The following is a 15,837-nucleotide window of genomic DNA, read 5'->3' on the forward strand; positions in this document are numbered from 1 at the left end:
ACGCCCTATATAGATATTCCATTTTAATTTCTAGTGTATTAGAATAGCTAGAAGGAAAAACCTGAATCTGTTGAACAGTAATCCAGTAGACTTGATTCTTGATAATACTTGTGTAACTATATAGTTTTTATCATGTGACCATGTTGATGGTAGTACATGATGACTGACACTCCCTGTAACCAGTGCATGGGCAGGTGAGTAATAAAATAATGACAAAAATATATAAATAATAAGGGGCATAAAGGGTATGAGATAGTTTCATTGTTCTTTTTTATTTCTTTTTTTATTTTCTTCTATTTTTTTCTTTATTTTGGAGTAATGAAAATGTTTGAAAATTGATTGTGGTGATGAAAGCACAACTATACAACGCTACTGTGGGCCCCTGATTTCATACTTTGGATGGAAAATATGGTGTGTGAGTATATCTCAATAACATTGCATTAAAAATGGGCAAATGACTTGAACAGACATTTCTCACAAGCAAATAAACAAAAGTCCACAACATATAAAAAGAGGCTGACTATCATTAGCCATTAGGATAAAGCAATTCAAAACCATTTCACACTCACTAAAATGGCTACCATTAAAAAACATATAATAACAAGTGTTGGGGAGAATGCAGGGGTGGGGATAGGAACATTTGTTCCTTGTTGGTGGGAATATAAAATGGTGCAGATGCTGTGTAAAACAATTTGGCAATTCCTCAGGAAGGTAAGTATGGAATCACTATGTCAGCCAGCAATCCCACTTCAATGTATACACCCAAAAGAATTGAAATCAGGGACTTGAACAGATACTGGCACATCAGTTTTCATAGCAGCATCATTCACAATAGCCAAAAGGTGAAAAAAAATCAAGTGTCCATTAACAGATGGATAAAGAAAATGTGGTATAAACATAAAATAGAATATTCTTCAGTCACAAAAAGGAATGTAGTTGTGTTACATGTGACAACATGGGTGAACCTTGAATACATCACCTTGAGTGAATTCAGCCAGATACAAAAGAAAAATATTGTATGAGCTCACTTATATGAAATAATTTGAATAAGCAAACTCATAGAGTCATATGACACTCCCTGTAATAATGACAAAATGTATATAAATAACAAGGGCCTGGGGAGAAGTAGGAAATGGTAAGGTAATGCTTAATAGTACACAGATTCTCTGTGGGTTGATGGAAGAATGTTGGAAATGGATGGTTTGGGTGATAGCAATTAACACCATTTAATTGTATATTTGAAAGTCATTAAAATGACAAATTTTAGCTTATTTATAAGTTACCAGAATAAGAAATTTACAAATCCATAAAACTGTACAATACAGTGAACCCTAATGTAAACTATTAGGTACAGTTAATAGTATAATTATAATAATATTGTTTCATACCACACTAATAATACAAAGTGTTAATAATAGGGAAAACTGCATGTGCAGATGAATAGGGAAATCTATAATTACTATATGATTTCTCTGTAAACCTCCAACTTTTCTAATAATATATATGTACCATAGATACTAATGTAAAACCTAAATCTGTAAGACATTTATCAGAGGACAAGAGGGAAAATATTTGTATGTAGGATTTAGCAAATGTTCTGAAGATGAGATACCAAAAGTAAAATCCATAAAACAAAACAAAACAAAAAAACGTTAAATTGGATGTTATCAAAAATAAGCCTATTTCCTTGAGAAAGATAATAATAAAAGAAAGAATATATAGCTAATGAGCAACTTGCATCCAGAATATAGAAAAAACACATAAAACTAAATAAGAAAAAAACCCTGTAAATAAATATGCAATATATGTGAATCTACCATGTAACAAAAAAGATACAGGATCACAAATAAACACATGAAAAGATGCTCAACATAATTTTTCCTTGGATAAATATAATTTAAAACCACAATGAGATGCCATCACAGAATATTGGAATGGTTAAAACTTTAAAATAAAATAAAATAAAACTGACTATACCTAGTGCTGGTAAGGATATGGAGGAAGTTGAATTCTCAGGCATTTCCAGTGGGAATGCAAAATGGTAAGCAAGTTTGAAAAACAATTTGTCAGTTTCTTATAAAGTTGTTCCACTCCAAGGTATTTATAAGAGTAAAAGCTTATTTTCACATAAAAATTGGAAAAATGAATGATATCAAAAGATTGATTTATCATTCTTCAGCCAGTTAATGGATAAATAAACTCCAGTGCATTGACACCATGAATCCTATGCAGAAATATAGGGGGTGAATCCCAGAAACATGATACCTGTAACAACGTGCATGAATCTCAAATTCATTATGCTAAGAGAAAGTCAAAAAAAAAAAAAAAAAAAAAAACTACATACTTCATGATTCAATGTATATGATATTCCAGAAAAGGAAAATATAGCAACAGAAATCACATTAGTAGCTTACAATGTCTGGTGATGGGAGAAGGGTTTAACTATAAAGCAACATGGATCAATGTCTTGATTTTGGAGATGGTTTCTCTAATGCATGTGTTTGACGAAGCTTACAGAACTCTAAACTAAAAACTGAGTTTTAAACTATTTAAATCATACTTTAATAAAAAAATATAAACATGCACATACAATGAATTTCCACTTCATGTCTGTGAGAAGTAGCTAAAATTACAAAAACTGATAACACACACTATGTTAACAGTGGGACTACAGAATAGTAAATCACCCGGGAAACAGTTTGGAAGTGTATTTTAAAGTTAAAAAAAAACACTATATGATGTAACAATTTGATACCTGGGTATTTCCCAAGGAAAATGAAAACACAGAATTCAAAAATGACTTGTACATTAATGTTGTCCAAAATCTGAGATCAACCCCAATGTTAATCAACTAGAGAATGGATAAGCAAATTGTAGTCATCAAAATGATTATTACTCAGCAGTAATAAAAATAAACTAGTAAGAAGTGCAACAAAATGGAATCTAAAACTGTCATGATAAGTGAAAGAAGACAAACATAAAAGAGCACATATTGTACGATTTCCATTTTTATGAAAATCTAGAACAAGCAGGATAGAAATTATAGCAATGTTGTCTGAAAGTGGGGTGTAAGAAGTGATGAGGAAATTTTCTGGTATGACAGAAGGATTCTATATCATGTTCTTGGCAGAAATATGCTGGGTATATACTTATAGAGCCATCAAACTGTACACATAAGATATGTAAATTTTACTGTACTGTACTTACACCTTAAAAATAAAAATTTAAATTAGAAAATTTATTGATCAATATTTTGAACTATCTATGGTTCAAAACATCCATTGAGAATTATTCTGGAAAACAATTCTGTTTCTTTCTGGTTAACTCATCTCTAAATTCTAAAATTGGTATCAGAGGGGAAATCCACACCCTTCTGCCACCTTAAAGTTATAATACTGGACTAGTTGGAGCAGTTTTTATGTAGTGTAGGCCTCCGATGCATCCATAAAAGAAATTCTGACATTTAATTCACTTCTACAACTTAGAGAAATCCAGTGAATCTGAGAAAAACACAACAGGAATGTAGATGAGAAACAGATGAACTAAAGACAATCATTTCTTTCAATCTAACCTTGTTACCCATAAGATCCACCAGTTACTACCTTGGGCTCCTGTTTCTTTCATCAACAATAATGGCCAACAGATTGATGCTGTTTATCAAATAAAGCTACCCCGGGTATATTTAAGGACACAGTATGACTATAAACTTAATAGAAGCTAAAGGTCCAACAGTGTCTTCCAGAGCTGACAAAATGTGGCACCTTAGCTGGGAGATTTTATTAGTTAGGTCTACTTTAAAAAAGATGTAATCTAATTTTTTATAAATGACTTATTTTTATAATACTTTATATATTTTTAATGAAAGAAACACCTGATAATTGATCCAGACAAAATACAGGTATGCAAGAGGGGAGAAACTCTTCAAATTTTGAGAGAATTCTCTAGACACCAACCCTTTCCAAGAGTCCGCTGCAGGACACCCTTACTGTAAAGTGCCCACGAACTAATATGTTCCCGCTGTTATTTTTTAAGTGCACTGTTCAATGAACTTCTTAAAGTTACAGATGATGTTGAAGACTTGTATTTTGATGTAGATCGAGCCAAGGAGGAAACGTGGTCCCTGGGGACTCTGTCACCCAAAGCCCAGAACATGACATCTGTCCACAGGGATGGGATCCGCGAAACCAAGTGAGAAATGGCCCCAGGCCCAGGAGATGAAAGGGGGGAAGTGAGAGGGGATTGATGCTCCTCAAGTTGCGATGGTGGGAAACCCTGTAATTCCCTGATGAGTTTGGCAGGTTCCTTTTGACTTTCTGGTAAATTTTTTGCCCTCTAAGTAAGTTAATGTATGTGCCTGGGCTTGAAACTCGCCACCAGTCAGTGCCTAACAAAATTGTTAAGACCTCTCCGGCACCAGAGTAAGGATGGTCAGACTCCCAGGAAGAGAAAGTTACGGACGTCCGGGTCACCCCTGGCTTTGGGAGCCGACCCAGAAAGTTAAAAATGAGCATTAAAAAGCTGATCTACTGCTGTCCGCCAACAAGGTAGATAAAAGAACTCCCCTCCCCCAGTAGACCCTTGGATTAAATCCAAAGCAAAGTCCACAGAATCACCAAAGGGTGCACTGCTGCCGACACTGACTCTCCCTCACCGCGCAGCCCATAAACCCGCGGGTCTCCTGAAGGGGCGCCCTACACCCCATGGTGCTTACCGGGTGCTCCTAGCTGGGCCCCAAAATCATGCCCAAGTCCCACGGGCTCACCTTCAGTCCATGGCGCTGAGTCCTGGGGGCGGTGGAAGGATGACCTGAGGGCCCCGGGTCGCCACCGGCTACACCGCAGGCGCCGCGGGTCACACCCGGTGTGAGGGAAAGAAGCAGCCGCCACCGCCACGGGCAGCTCAGAGGAAGAAGAGCGGGACCAGGATACCATGGAAATACACAAAGTCCGCCCCCAACGCGAACAATCATTCCAGGCCTGCACAGAGTCCTGATGCAGGAACCAAATAAAAAGGGCCGCGCCCGCTGTACCACGTGACCCTGAGGAAGCGTCTCTGCTACTCACGGGCTAAAAGATGCAGCAGCTGGCAGCTATCTCCAGAGAAGGTAAGATCGCTTCATTACTTAAAGATTCAGTCAGGATTATCCAAAAACACAGCCAGGTGGGGCCCTAGAAGCAGGACAAGCCAATGTAAACCGCAGCTGCACCTTGTTACAATGGCTGTTTAATGGCCTGGGGCATGGCCTATCCCTATAGGAGCTTACTTACCTCAGAGCCACCTGTGGCTAGTGCACCACTGAGGAAGGCCGGAGAAGCCTGGGCCCTAAGGCAATGCTCCAAAGGGTCTACAATGAAGCCACCCCTACAGGACAGATCACCACTGGATGATTCCAAAACAAGCCACTCTGCCACAATGCATTATAGTTATTTTTGAGGGGAGCCCTCACCATAAGACAAGCCAAATCTATTTGTCCTGTTGCAAACAGCCCCCAAAGTAAGTCATGTCTTGTAGGCACTGACCACCCTAAAAAATACAAAAACACAACATCCACTTCATGTTCAAGACAACAGCCTGCCCTCCCTATCCAGAACAACTTGGCAATATATTTCATAGGGAACTCCATTCCCTGGAGTCCCTAGCTGAGCCACCCACAGCTGAACCGTGGCATCTCTATTGGCAGCTATGCCAAGGATGGCTTCTTAATTGACTCTACTCCGATGTTTCTTGAATTCTTGAGACTCTCCTTGATGATGACATGGCACATCAGCACACCTACCAGGACAAAAAGCTCCGGACCTTCATCCGTGGCCTGCCTCTTGCTTGCTGTAGGGGTTCAGCATCATTCCAGTAGCCACAGCAGATGATAATTACCTGTTCACTGAGCTCATGTTATTTTGGAGACCCCCAAATCCAAAACCATTCATGGTCTTATTAGAGACTAGATTACAGATCACGCTGATCCCCACTTCACCAGCACAATGCACTGGCCCCACAGTTCCCATTGATGGACTGACATAGGGCAACATCTGAGCAACTGCCATGGTCACCATGAAGATAAGACTTAGTGTCCTCCATGGCCAGATGTTACTTCTGTCCACCTCTCAGTTGCCATGTCCTAACTTTGACATGAACATTCTGAAACTTCAGTTCTCCACATATGCCAAGCCCAAGTCCCTTGAGATGACAATCAAGCATGCCCTCTGAGGGCCAATAACATGCCTCAAACCCTCCATGTGGTTAACACTCTACAATATTGACTTAATGAGGGAATTAAAAGAATATGTCCAGTTATATGCAACATGGTAAAGGCATGTATCCTAAAACCTGCCATCTTACCTTTTAACTCACCAGTCTGACCTATTCTTAAGACCACAGAAAAAGCAGAGGCTAACCAATAATTATCACAACCTCAACAAGGACATGCCTCTACCAGAAAAATAAAAATTCTTTCCAATTAATTTCTTATTAATTAAAAGTATGCAAGGTGTCCCAATTAATTTTCTATTTACCTAGCCAACATGTTTTATTCCATGCCAAGCTACAAAACAAATCAAGCTCAGTTTGCTTTCATTTTCAAAGGCCAACTATAAAGCATTATGGCACTTCTGATGGGCAACATCAACAGCTCCCCACTGACCCATGGACTCTAATGAGAAAATCTGACTGTTCTCTGTCTAATTTCTGCCTGTGGCATTGTGTAAATGACACCCTTGGCCACTAACCAAAAAGACAAAGCAAGATAGGACCTCACTTTGCCCATTGACCTCCTGACCCAGCAGAGGTGCATAATCACCCTTCACAAAATATAGGCGCCCTTCACCTCCATCAAATTTCTGAGCTACAATTAAAATGAAAAAAAAAAAAAAAAAAGCCAAAACACCCCACAGCCAGTCTGCCTCAAACTCCTCACTCTCAGGCCTCTCACCTTGGCCAAGGAGGCCCAACACATTTTCATGTTCAGGGCTTTGGGTGACAGAGTCCAGGGGTGACGCTTCCCCTTGGCTCAATCTATATCAAAAATGAGTCTTAAACACTGTCTAGTATTTAAACAGGATAATTTAAACAACACTTTTACAAAAATAACTACATACAACCAATTGACTAAGAGACTCTCTGTCTCTCTAAATACAGGTAGACTAAATACAGGAAGAAAAGAGGGGAGATTCCCCCCAAATTCTGAAAGTCATCTCCAGCTTTACAACACCTGGCTGTAAAGTGCCCAAGACACCACTTGCTCCTATTGTTATTTTCAGAAAAGTGGGGCTTAAATAAACCTGTTTAACATCAGACAGTACCTGAACCTCAGCTTTAATGCAGATAGAATGAAGTGGAAAACTGTGCCCCTGGGGATTCTGCCACCCAAATCTACAAACATGACAAAAGAAAATTTCAATATGAGTAATTTCAATTTAACTCTATGGCTAATTTGATGTGTTGAATAACATAAAAATATAATTTTAAAAACTTGGAATTAAGTTAAAACCAGGTATCAAAGAAGCAGGAAAATCCAACCCATATTAAGGAAAATATCCACTTGTAGAAAAATACCCAGAAATAACACGAGCTAAAGTTAGTAGACCAAGATAATAAAGAAACAATCAGCATATCTTGTTTGTTTGAGGAGGAAAAGGAAAGAGCATACAGAGTACAGACATGAAAGAGATGAACAATTCAAATTACAACTTCAAGAAATGAAAAATTCCACATGTGAAATAAAAGACAGTGAATGGGATTAAGATCAGATTAGAAACAGTAGACTATATTACTGAAATAGAATTAGTAGCAATAGAAACAGAGATAAAAAGTACTAAATGAAAAATGAACAGAGCATTACTGTACTATGAGGAAACGTCAAGTTCTAATACATGAGTATTTGGAATCCCAAAGAAGGAGGGGATCAGAGAAAATATTTGAAGAAATAATTGCCAAATTTTTTCAAAATTTTAAAAAATTATAAGACTACAGATTAAAGAATCTCAGAGAACTCCATGCAGAAATAACATGAAGAAAACTTGTCCAAAGCACATGATCATCAAATTCCTTAAAACCAGTAATAAACAGAAAATCTTAAAATCAGCAAGATAGGGAAAAAACCACTTGAGTTCAGAAGAATGAAGGCAAGAAGGGCAACAGACTTCAGCAAAAAAATGTAAATCAGTGGACCATGGAGTAACACCTTTAAATTACTGAAAGAAAAAATAAATGTCAACCTAGACTTCTGTACCTAGTGAAAATATCTTTCAACAATTAAGAAGAAATAAACACTTTTAGGCATTCAAAATGTGAAAATTATAGGATATAGCTAACATAGAATGTAAAAAACATAATGGTACAGATTCACAAGATTGCAATTTTTTTGCATCCAGTTTCAACTTGTTCAAAAAAATCTGTTCAAAAAAAATCTGATGTGGTTATGTTAAACTGTAAATCTGAAAGAAGTGTAATGAATAGAGTAGACTAGTGCTCTCAAGCAGCATTCTGACTAGAGTACCAAAAGCAGGTGTAGCTTTAACATTATAAATCATCTTTTATTGTTCACAATTTATATTGTTTGAATATTTTACTGGTTCTAAATGAGGATTTTTGCTTATCATTTATTTCCTGGCTACTTTGTTTTGTAAGTGTAAGCCATCACGTTTGCTGAATAATGCTATGTAATGTAAGCAAATACGTTCACAGAGCTGCACATTTCATGGTCACAGATAGAGAACCAGTCAAGTAATTGTGAATGAAATTGGCATTTGGAGAAAAAGAGCTTACCTAAAACAATGAAGTTATTTCTTCATAAAATAGAATGTTCAAATGTTTCACAGGATTCACATCAAGCCTGACCAAGCATTTCCAACGATCTTACCCAGGCCTCATTTCTCTCTACCGTTTTCTTGGCTCTACTTCATCAATGCAAATTCCTGTTGTTGTAGTTTCCACCATGGCCATAAGATGGTCACACACAGGTGCACTGGCTCCCAGCTTCTCTCAGGCAATGGTAAACTACTGAAAAGCATCATCGCCAAATGCCTCAGTTTGGTGGGCCTTATTACAAACACCACAAAGTGCCAATTTGTCATAAGATTCAAGAACACCAATATGTCCTTCAAAATTAGTTGTTAGGTATGTGTTGTGAACTTTTCAGTATGTATGTTATGTTAGATGATAAAATAATAAAATTAAGAATTTTCATTATATACCATATTATTGTGAATTTCAAGTACAATATATTTTGTACTTGGAAGAGAACTGTGATTATTTTATTTTTTCTTAGGTAATATTTCCAAATAAAGCATCATTACACTTTTAATGAAAATTTGTGTTTTCATTTGAGAGAATTTTTTTCAGGTTTGTTGAATTAAATGGTAACTAGACAAGAATTTTTAAAGTTATAACCACAACATTTTAAAACTCAACACCAGTTAGAAATATTGAATCCAAAAGTAAATAATATAGTTAAAAGTCATTTTGAAAACAATTCAAAAATTTATAACACTTGAGATCGTATGTAAACCATGTAAAAACCTTTCCCTTGTTGACAAATTTAATGTTGAACAAATTGAGAACAAAATTTCAATTTTTAATTTCAAATATTTCAAAATAACAAAGAAGCCCTAGTTTGCAGATACACTGTACAATAATAGAGCAGTCAAACTGCAGTAAGCTTAGAAGCCACTAAAAGGACACAACTGCTGGAAATAGGGAGAAGTGCTTGATATGGGGAGACTGCGATTGGGGCTGCTGCCTGGAGCAGGGACCACCAGGATCCCCAGCCTGTCTCCCATGACTAAGACTACAGCACCTCAGGCTGCAAAATGTTTTCCTTGGGTACCTGAATTGCACACCCTTCTACAGCCCCATGGGTCCTTGTCCACAGTGGTTCTGACTCCCTCTGGTGTGACACATGTAGCTGACATTCAAGTGATGGAGCAACTCTTTGCTTTGGCTGTTGAATGGGGCAGTGAGTGCCTTGATGTCTCATTGTTCTCGCTGCCTTCATGTACATTACTGTCACATCAGACCCTCCATTCTTCACCTCCCAGAAGGCCTTTTCTGGGCTACAGCATGCCAGAGCAATCAGACAAGAATCCATCTGTATCTGACCAAACTGACTGGCCCAGATTCAGTAACTCAACCTCAAACCCATTTGCCATCCAGCTCCTATTCAAGGGTTAAAAATCTATGCCCCTTTCTTTATTCATTCAGGAGGAAGAATGAGAACTTTGGGGAGAAGAAACTAAAAACATATCAGTCAGGCATCCTTGGTGTTATATGAAATCAAAGGCCCAATAACATTTCAGTTCTTTGGTTTTGGAATTACTACTTGGTTAATAAAGTGGAACCATTCCATAATCAACAATGTAATAGGTTTCTGAGATTTCTAACTTCATGTTTTCCTTGAAATTTAAACCAGGAGATAAACTGAAGTTAAAGTTACATAACCTCCTTAAAGCAAAGTTAATGTTATATAATCTCCTTAAAACAAAATTATATTTAATGTAAGGGTATATGTAAAAAATATTTTATATGCCTTGACATGTTAATATGGGGTTGAATGTAAGTAAAACAAAGTTTCTTCAATTTAAAGGTTTATTTTCAAGGTTTATTTAGTATACTTTATAAAACAAGAGGATGAGAAATAGTTATATGAGAATATCCATGTCTTTAAGCAATACACCAATTTACAGATAGAATACCTCAAAACTTGCAATAGTTATAACTAAACTTACACATGCTAAATCATTTTACATCTAATTTTGTTATTATGTTAACTTCAAAAACATTAATTTTGAATTCAAACAATTTTAGTTATAAATATTATAAAATGTGATTTCAATTTAAAAAATTGAAGTGATTAGATTTGCTAGGTCAAAAAAGAATATAAGTTCAACCTTTAAAATAAGCCTGTTGACTTAGACCTGAGCTAGGCTATTTGCTGGCTCACACACTACCAGACCAGGGAGTACTAGTGAATATGACATAGTATTCAGAGCACAGGATTTGTAGTTAATTAACAAGAATTTAAGACTTTGATAATATAGGCCTTAGTTTAGGTCTTTATGAAAATATGTGAAAATATAAAATATGTACTTTAGAGCAAATTCAAATAAAACAATTTTAAGCTATTAACCAGGCATTTTAATGGATATAGCCAAAAAAGGAGAGAAGTAGATATGCATTGAGATTCTGCTTGGAGAGAAAGTTTTAAAAAATTATAAAGGTGGATAAATATTATAGCACATGTAAATATCTACTGTATTGCTGTCATACTAATAACTGTAATCAGATTTCAATTATGTTTTTAATTGCCATCATTATATTCTAATGCTATTTTCATGCATACAAGTTTTCAAACTTTTCTAAACTCATGATACATCTAATAAACATAAAAAATACATGCATATGGTTCAGAACTGTGGATTCTCCCTAGAGATCATGTTGGATGGGGTTAATGGGTACCATTTGGAGCACAACTATCTTCAGAATAAGTATTGTATTTTTTCTGTAAAACTGAATTCAGGCTATTTGAAATACTCTGAAAATGCCATTGTCAGTGAAGTAAAGAAAGACGACTGTTGTATCTCGTTCTGTGAAGGAGGACACTTGTAGTACAAGGTGCCACTGCCACCACCTTCCACGGCTGCCCCTCAGTGCAACTGCTGGTTCATTTGGGTAAATGGATTATCTCGCTGTGTTTTATACTGCAGGATGCTTTGCATGATTCCTTCTGACAATATTTGGAAAATTAAGGTTTATTAAATTGTAAAAACACACAAAAAAATTGCATAGTTAAGTTGTCCCCTGATAGTTATATCCTGTGAGGGGCATCTTTCCCTATTCTCATTGAAAGTAGTGATGAACAGTTTATTGTCTACATATCACACAAATCAAGAAGATGGAGAAATCAAATGTATGTTTTGAAAATATATATCCTAATAGGACAAGATTATTTTTGTATTTTTGTTTGTTTTTAAAAGAGTAAATAGACATTCTTCCTTTGCAAAGAGGAACCATTGTTTCATGGCCAGGAAAACAAAGAATCTTGGTATTTTGTGTGGCACTCTAGTCTGTAGCAAAGAATATTATTGTGCGAAATTTCATCACAATCCTCATGAATTCCAGAATATTTATGGAGAAAAAGGAAAATATTTCTGTAAAGTAACACCTCTCCCACGGATACATGGAGAGGTTGATGAAATTTCAATTCTTTATATGGTAATGCATCAGTTGAACAATGCAATAAATACAGCCATCCACAAGAACTATCTAAAGCTTCATCACTGGCAGGATTTGAGGAAGGTGGGCAGAGCACTGACCTTCACCTGTCCCCACACATCCTGAAAACTAAAGGAAAGACCCATAATCCCAAAAGGGAGGCAATTCCTTTCCAGATTTGAAGCAGAAAATCAAGAACAAGATCCATTACTAAAAGAACCCACACAAATTCTAGAAATATTATAACTGTACCATATCCATAATTTTTGTCAACTTCTCTGTTTTAATGAAATTATAAGTAATACGACACTTGAAAAATGACAGAGCCTTTTGTAATTTTTCAGAGAAAGCAAGGAAGAGATAAATGAGTCAGAGAGCATCCCTATCTCCAGCTTACCTTAGATGGGAAAGACAAATGTACAAATAAATGGAAGGGAGTATTATCTTTAGGTAGGAATGGGAAATCAGAACAGAGTCTCCATCTGAAACATGTGGCTGAGGATGACTTTGGAATTCAGGACAGAGCCTGTGTTGCTACAATGTAAAGTGAGAAATGACATTAGAGTGAAAATTCTTCCAAGAGTATATTAGAAAGAAAGATTAAGATATGGAAAAGGAGAATAGGGTGAAGACGATAAGGAACTGCAGGAAAAGCAAAAACGACACAGCATCAGAAGCAGACACTGCAGCAACACCACTGGCTCTTCTTTGCACTGAGTCCAGATTTCCTCTGCGTATCAGGATACCAGTCATGTAGATTAGAGCCCACCTTGGTGCAACTCAGCCCCATCTAAATAGGATCTTCAGAGTTCCTACACATAAATGACTCTACAACGTAACTCATAAAAACATCTTTAAAGGTCCTATTTACAAATCGGTTCCAACCCACAGCAATGTTGGTTAAGGCTGGAGTAGGACTTTAAATGGTACAGGAATCAATCCCCAACAGACCAGATTAAGTTTTGTTAGTTATTTTTGTCTGTATTCTCAAAATAAATATAATCCAATATCCTATTCTAGAAAAGACATTGTCAAAATTTTGTTCAAAAAATATTTTTCACATTATACTGCTATACCAGCTGCATTTGTGTTTTTATCACTTAAAATCAATATGGGGATAATAGATGGAAGCTGACAAAACCAGGTTTTATTTACTTGTTCTCAGGTCCTCCAGAACTATGGGTTAAACCTTTCCTTAACATCAAATAACCAAAATCATCACCCAATCCAGAGAAATCCTGTGATCTGCACAATCTTTCCAGATGCTCCTATATGGAAGAGGACAGGAGTGGGTAGGGGTTCCAATTTCCCATCACTTTATGTTCTAAATTCCAAGTTGACTTTTGTTTATTACTCACTATTTTATCTCCTGTAGTTGCTATTTCTTTCTACCTGATTCCCAAAAATGTGACCAGAGATTTTCCTCCTCCATTCTGTAAAGCAGTATTAATGATGTATACTCATTATAAACTATAAGATTTATCAAAGCTTTATGAGCAGTAGAGGACAATGACAGCATGGTATGGAACAGGATGGAAATTCATGTTAAAATGCAGTTTCTAAACTCTCATCAACTTTTCCCATCCAAGGACTTCTCATTATTGACCATGTATCTCTGAGTCTTGGCCTAATTTCATGTTGCTGGTTTCCATTTCCTCCCATCCCCATATCCTCTGATAAACAAGTACCAGGAAACATTCTATATTGTTTTTATATTACTTTGAAGAAAAAGTCATTTTTTTAAGCAGATAATCTCTATGGGTTTCACTTTCCTATCCAAGCAATAAGCATATATTAACCAACTATTATGGACTTATATAAATGTAAATAAATAATTTTGCAAAAGCAGTTATCGCATGGTATTCCATCGTCAAAGGGGGATATTGTTGATAGTCTCTACAGAATCCTCTATCTGTGTAACACTGGCATTTGAAGGAGACATACTCCTGTGTGGTGAGGATATTATGACAAAGAGTGCAGGCATATTGTTTGAATCATGCTTCCAATGGCACATTCCGACATTGAGACAAGGCTTAAACCCCTCCAATGTCAAAATGTCACCTTAATGTTACTTGATTCCATCATTGTGCAATGATTCATCATATTTCAGGAGGAAAAAAAAGTTCCAACTGACAATGAAAAAAACATATAAGAAAAGAGGTAGAAGGTGAAGAATTTGGGCAAATGATGAAGAAAAAGAAAAGACATAAAAATACAAGAAAAAATTTTTTGAGAGAAGGCTCAAATTTTCTTCTTCATAATACACAAATAGGATAAGAAGGCTGCCATTATATTGTAAATAAACACATTGAACCTCACTGACTTCAAACAACCTTCAAGGGAGATCCTATTTATGATTAAAAATTTCTCCTACACAGGGTTTTTCCCAGGACAAGTTTTACATCTTTATCCCTCAAGCTGTAGATTAAAGGATTCATCATAGGAACCACAATGGTATAAAAGACAGAAGAGATTTTTCCCTCATTCATAGACCTGGCAGAAGATGGTTGGAGATACATAAATGCACTTGATCCAAAGAAGAGAGAAACAGCAATTATGTGGGAACTGCAGGTGCTGAAGGCTTTGGACCTGCCCTCAGTGGAATTTATACGAAGGATGCTGCAGAGAATGAAACCATAAGAGATAAAGATGGTGAGACTGGGCACAGTGATATTGATTCCCCCAACAATGAACAACACCAGCTCATTGACATAGGTGCTTGTGCAGGAGAGCTGGAGCAAAGGAAGAATGTCACAGAAGTAATGGTTGATGGTGTTGGCATCACAGAAGGTCAGTCTCAGCATGCATCCGGTGTACGCCATAGCACTGGAAAATGCCATCAAATATGAACCAAACATAAGGTTGGCACATACTTTAGGAGACATGACAATGTCATACAAGAGTGGATTACAGATGGCCACATAGCGATCATAGGCCATTGACATCAGCACATAGCACTCTGAAACAACAAAAAAAAAAACAAAAAAGAAGAGCTGGGCCATGCACCCCTGGTAGGAGATAATATTCTTCTTTGATAAAAAGTTGATCATCATTTTGGGTGTATAAACAGAAGAATAAAAGAGGTCAATGAAAGACAAGTTAAAGAGGAAGAAGTACATGGGGGTGTGAAGGTGGGAATTCAGCCCAATTAGAGTTATCAAGCCCAAGTTCCAAGCACGGTGAACATATACATTGCTAGAAATATGAAGAAGAGGGGGCACTGGAGATCTGGGTGATCTGTTAATCCAACCAGAATGAATTCAGTCACAAAAGATCCATTTCCAGTAGACATTCTGTTCTGGGGTATCTGTGGGATAAGAAAAAAAGGGTTACATCAAAGAGCAACCCAGATATTCCCACAATATCCCTTCCCACAAGGGTGGTATATAAGTTTGGACAGTATTATGCTGTCTCAACCTGGACAACAGAATCTGTCTTTACCACCACCATGATACTGTGTGACAATGACTTCTTCTGATTAGATTCACAAGCCAAATATAGCCAACACCACCACCAAATTAGCTTCCAGATGAAGGACAGTTCTGCCAGACAAAAACAACTGATGGAAACAACCAAGGGACAAGGTAGAGTAAGGACTAGATAGAATCGTTCAATCTTATTTCAGCATCTCTT

At 36.7% G+C, this 15,837-nt stretch overlaps 1 pseudogene; it reads right to left on the reverse strand.

The window, feature by feature from the left end:
- Nucleotides 1–14,561: 14,561 nt before the first annotated feature.
- LOC119536181 lies at nucleotides 14,562–15,505 on the reverse strand (annotated as a pseudogene).
- Nucleotides 15,506–15,837: the final 332 nt, after the last annotated feature.

This window comes from Choloepus didactylus, chromosome 6 (genome assembly GCF_015220235.1).
Source record: "Choloepus didactylus isolate mChoDid1 chromosome 6, mChoDid1.pri, whole genome shotgun sequence".
NCBI lineage: Eukaryota > Metazoa > Chordata > Mammalia > Pilosa > Megalonychidae > Choloepus > Choloepus didactylus.